Source organism: Symphalangus syndactylus, chromosome 16 (assembly GCF_028878055.3).
Source record: "Symphalangus syndactylus isolate Jambi chromosome 16, NHGRI_mSymSyn1-v2.1_pri, whole genome shotgun sequence".
In the NCBI taxonomy this organism is placed as follows: Eukaryota; Metazoa; Chordata; class Mammalia; order Primates; family Hylobatidae; genus Symphalangus; species Symphalangus syndactylus.
The window spans coordinates 82,531,027-82,536,587 of NC_072438.2; the positions used below are offsets into that span (position 1 = coordinate 82,531,027).

At 37.8% G+C, this 5,561-nt stretch overlaps 1 long non-coding RNA gene across 1 annotated transcript; it reads left to right on the top strand.

Moving 5' to 3' along the window:
• Positions 1–838: 838 nt before the first annotated feature.
• LOC129464800 (uncharacterized) lies at positions 839–3,450 on the top strand. The gene is made up of 3 exons (XR_008651752.1): positions 839–855; positions 1,313–1,392; positions 3,031–3,450. It is a non-coding gene; the product is annotated as an uncharacterized lncRNA (long non-coding RNA).
• Positions 3,451–5,561: the final 2,111 nt, after the last annotated feature.

Consider the following 5,561-nt stretch of genomic DNA (forward strand, 5'->3'; position numbering starts at 1 on the left):
TATAAAACCGTCAGATCTCGTGATACTTACTCACTATCACGAGAATGGCACAGGAAAAAGCCGCCCGTATGATTCAATTACCTCGCACCAGGTCCCTCCCACTGTAACACTTGCTGTCTGGAGCTTTGGAGGTCACAGGTACTCCCCGCTAGATGCTTCCGTGGGGCTCACGGAGTTTTGTTCCAGCTGGCACCCAAAAGCGCTCACCTGCGTGCTCCTTCCCGGTTAGGGTTGAGCGCCAACAGGTTCCAGTGAGTGGAGTTTGCCCCTGCCGATACTGAAGCAGCTGGCTAGCTCCAGTGCCTGCACTGCAGTTCCCACCTGTCAGGGGGTCAGGGGAATTTCCTGCTTCAGTATATTCCTCAAGGCTGAGGATTTACTTACTTTTATAAGTGCCTAATTTGTAAGACAAAGCTCTCTTTCAACAAAGCATCAGCATTCTCTGAGTTGATAGATGGCTTACCTAAGTCTGTCTTTTTTTTTTAAATTTTTTATTTTACTGCTTTGAACTTGTGTTCATATTACCTCCTCAACACTCATAATTATTTATAATTGCCATTTTTACAGTACTGCTCAAGTACTACACTATTTTTATAGCCCAGTATGGACCCTTAGATCTTTACTCCAACCAAATTCACAACATGTGGGAGTCTTAGGACTTCGGATGTTTTATTATGCTAAGAGTTCTCACTCCTTTACTTATTACCATAAATAGCCAGAGGACAATTCTGTACTGGAAACCCATTATGAGAATCTGCCTTCTAGGAATCCACTTCTAATACCACTTGTCTTCGTTTTGATTTACCCAAAATCAACCTTGAGATGGGAATTCAAGTATCAGTGGTTTATTGGAAGGTAATTTAGGGAATCATAATAGTTGTGTGGAGAAGTTAGACCCCCAACAAATATAAATACTACATTAGATCATTTGAATTTTGATTGTTGATTTGACCCTTCTTTTCTATCAGGGGTCAGAAAACTTTTTCTGTAAAGGGTCAGTTAGTAAATGTTTTAGGCTTTGCAGGCCACGTGATCTCTGTCCTAGCCACTGAACTTGTCATGGTAGCATAAAAGCAGCCATGGATAATGTGTCACTGATTGAACATGGACGTGTTCCAATAACGTTATTTATAAAAACAGGCACTGGGCTGGATTTGGCCCAGAGGCCCTACTTTACTAATTCATACTCTATTTTATGTCTCGAGGACAAGAATCATGACTTTTTATCAATATAACGTAACTATTTGGCCAATTGTCTACACATAGATAATACTTACAGAGAAAATTAATAAAAGTTTTAACATATTTATAGGTGATATGGATGGTGATATTGCAGTGATCTTTCCTCTTGCTTACTTCAATGAACTTGAAAATGTGGTTGCATTTTAAAAGGTAAGCTGAAAATTAAAACCCAAGATTGAATCATAAATAGTTATCTTCAAAGCAGAATAGCAATGCACCACCCAAACAAGCTTGGCAGTCACCTAATTTACTTTATTGCCCTTGATAAAGAAATAATATTTCCCCCAGTTGGTCAATTGTAAATAAATGAAAAGCAGATGAAGCAGAGAGAGAGGCAAACTTTGACTGAATAGCACTACTCTATCCAAAATAGAAAGGTGGAGCTTCAAGGATCTGACTTCATTGCCCCCAAGACAGGCAGAATGCTACTGCGGAAAGGATCCTTAGTCAGTCATAAATTTTGCTAAATATTTTACTTAATTCCCGCTTGCTTTTGTTCCTTGTTATTTTACCAACTTTGATGGAAAATTTTTGTATGAAATGTATTATTATGCCATTCATATTAAGTTCATGCATATGCCTAAGTAAGCATGATACTACATAAGGACACAGCCTTAGATAGCAAATTTATTTTTTGTAAAAAGGCAGCACAAGCTGGGTGTGGTGGCTCATGCATTTAATCGCAGAACTTTGGGAGGCCAAGGCAGGAAGATCACTTGAGGCCAGGAGTTCTACACCAGCCTGGCCAAATGGTGAAACCACATCTCTACTAAAAATACAAAAATCAGCCAGGTGTGGTGGCGGGCCCCTGTAGTCCCAGCTACTCGGGAGGCTGAGGCACAAGAATCACTTGAACCTGGAGGCGTAGGTTGCAGTGAGCTGAGATCACACCACACACTTCAGCCTGAGTGACAAAGGGGACTACATCTCAAAAACAAACAAAAAAAGCAGCTCAAATTTTACATATAGTGAGTAAGAGGATGACTAGAAGCGTGCTTTGAGGAATGGCATATTTATTAAACAGAAAGTGTGTACAAAGATATTTCGTATATTGTATTAGCACTTTACACTTCTTACAAATGTTGCTTTGCATGAAATTTTTACACAATGATAAAAGTACTTGCCTAAATATTGTTATATCTTTCCTTTTTGGAAATCTTTCTGAGGAATGGGGAACCCCTTTCATAAGTTATCCAAACAATGCTCATAATTTCAGAATGAAGTATTTTCATGCATGTATTAGCATCACTCTTAGTTATTAGATATAAACAGCAAATTGAATGAAATGTTTTTTTCTCAAAATATGTAGCTATCTAGTTCTAAATATATATTTTAGCTCTTTCTTCAGCTGGACTATGCTCGTCCTCTTTTCTAGTTGAGGTAATAAATTTAACAATATTATTGAGAGGTGAAGACAGCTGGGCTTCTGGATTGGGTGGGGACTTGGAGAACTTTTCTGTCTGGCTAAAGGATTGTAAATGCACCAATCAGTGCTCTGTGTCTAACTAAAGCTTTGTAAATGCACCAATCAGCACTCTGTAAAAACTCACCAGTCAGCACTCTGTGTCTAGCTAAACGTTTGTAAACGCACCAGTCAGCACTCTGTAAAAACGGACCAATCAGCGCTCTGTAAAATGGACCAATCAGCAGGACGTGAGTGGGGCCAAATAAGGGAATAAAAGCTGGCCAGGCGAGCCAGCAGCTGCAACCTGTTTGGGGCCCCTTCCAGCTGTGGAAGATTTATTCTTTCGCTCTTCACAATAAGTCTTGCTGCTGCTCACTCTTTAGGTCCGCACTACCTTTATGAGCTGTAACACTCACTGCGGAGGTCTGCCACTTCACTCCTGAAGTCAGGCAAGACCATGAACCTACCGGAAGGAAGAAACCCCAGACACATCTGAACATCTGAAGGAACAAACTCCAGACACACCATCTTTACAAACCGTAACACTCACCGTGAGGGTCTGCGGCTTCATTCTTGAAGTCAGCGAGACCAAGAACCCACTGGAAGGAACCAATTCCAGACACATTATCACTAATAAAACCTATGTCTGTACCTTCTAGCATTATATATAAAAAGTGCAACATAGAAAACCAAATTTAAATCCACAAATATTTAATATTCACAACTTCTGGATTTATCTCATGTTGCAAACTATTTTTGTTACCCTATTCTTCGTATGAGAAATATAAAACATCAGTATTTCATTGGTGAAATGTTCTTTATAGTAGTTTAAATAATAATTGCATACAATCATGTGCTATATGTATTCTCTTTTGCAATAAAGAATGGCATGAGCATAATTACAAGAATTAATGACCTTGCATTAGTGTAGCTGTAAATCAAGCAAAATCTGCAAATTATTTTAATTGCAGCATCCAGTTAAAATATTTTGGTCAATGAGCCTTTACAAATTGTATTAAAATGTGTAAAAATAATTTTGCTGTGCTATGTATTATGCTAACACACATTTATGATGGCACTTTAAAATACAATCTTTCCTTGTTTTAATAGAATTATGCATTTATTTATCAACTTAACTGAGAAGATATCTAATCTTAAACTGTCACTGAATAGATAAAAACATTGTGAAAAAAAATTTTTTTTCTATATAAACCTGTTTTCCAGTTACTAGGTAAGATGTGCTAGTTTTATACTGTTGAGTAACAAATTATCACACTTTGCAGCTTTAAAAAGCATACATTTATTATCTCACAGTTTCTATGCATCAAAATTCTAGCACATTTTAGCTCCTCCTTCATTCTAGGTCTCACAAGGTTAAATTCAGATGTCAACTGGGCTATCTTTTCTTCTAGAGCTTGGGGTTTTCATTAAGACTCATACCATTGTTGACAGGATTCAATTCCTTCTAGCTACAGGGCCGAGGTCATCATTTTCTTTTTCCATGTTGTCCAGAGGATGCTCTCAGCTCCTGGAGGTCCCCAACCAGGCCCGTGCCACATGGCCTAGTACATGGCAGCTCACTTCCTCAAAGCCAGCTGGAAAATATCTCTCTGTGGTTGCCAGGGCCAATGTCTTAGGTAACAATGACGAAAATGACTATCACATCATAATCACGGTCCCCATTTACACTCAAAGGTAGGGTATGCCAGGGACAGGATGCGGAGATTTATCTTAAAATTCTGTTTGCCATGCTGCCCCAATTGCATGTTTCAGCTCCACAAGCAGAAAATGGTCTCTCCCTGGTCCCAAGAACAATTGCCTGTCACAGTCCACAACCACCAAACTGGAAACTGATTAGCATTTACACTTGAATGGAATTAAGACTATCACTGCTAGAATGGTTCTTTATGGCTTATAAACAGAGGAGTTGAATAATTTCTGAAAACAGCTAGTTATGAAATAATTTTTTTGATTATTTAAATATTCAGCCTGTACATCTCCTGATACTGATATCATGTTTTCTCATGAAGATGTGTGCATAACCCCCTCTTATGAATTAATGAACATACAGCCATGACCCAAAATAGTTTTTCACCGTTAAAATTGTAAAAGTAAAATGAACAACCATTTACATCAAATTTGCACCTCATCATTTCCTCCCCAAACCTCCCTTACACATTCGCCTCAGGGTTGGTAATTTTTTGATGATTATGAAAAATTTTGAGATATCTATTGAAAATTTCACGAGGCAACATTTTTTATCTGAAATAAAGAAGAGAGTACAGTAATCCCACCAAATGATATTCAAGTCAGCAGAGAGTCAAGGTCAAAAGCAGAGAAATAGCTCCTTCAATCTGTTTTTACTGGAATATGTAATTCATTTGATAATGTTACAAATACAACCAGATCTAGCCAAGGGCATTTTTATCGGGTGTGATGAATTGTGTTTGACCTACTGGTACCACCCACTGAATACTTAACTTCTTATATTTCAATAACTTCTCTGATAATCAACCACCTGGGCAACATTTGCAGTCTTTCAAGTTGTCACTTTGGGACATGAATTAGTGTTAGCATACACATAAATCATTGCAGCAAGTCAAGAGGAACTGAAGCAGAGTGCTGTTGGCTTCAATACAGTCACAGCCAGAAACTGAAGTGGATACATTCATTCAGTTAAAATAAATAGGTTCTACTTCTAACATATTTAATTCTTGTGATTTTCTGTTTTGTTAGATTCTACCAAAATTACTGTTCCTAAAATTAAAACCATTGTTGTTAAAAGTGAAGGATTATCATCATAAACAAACCAAGCTTTGTGATATGTTTCTTTTTAAAAGAAAACCTAAAGAACACTCAATAATGGAGGCCTCACATTTTGGAATATCAAATTATCGAAAATTAAGAGTGATAT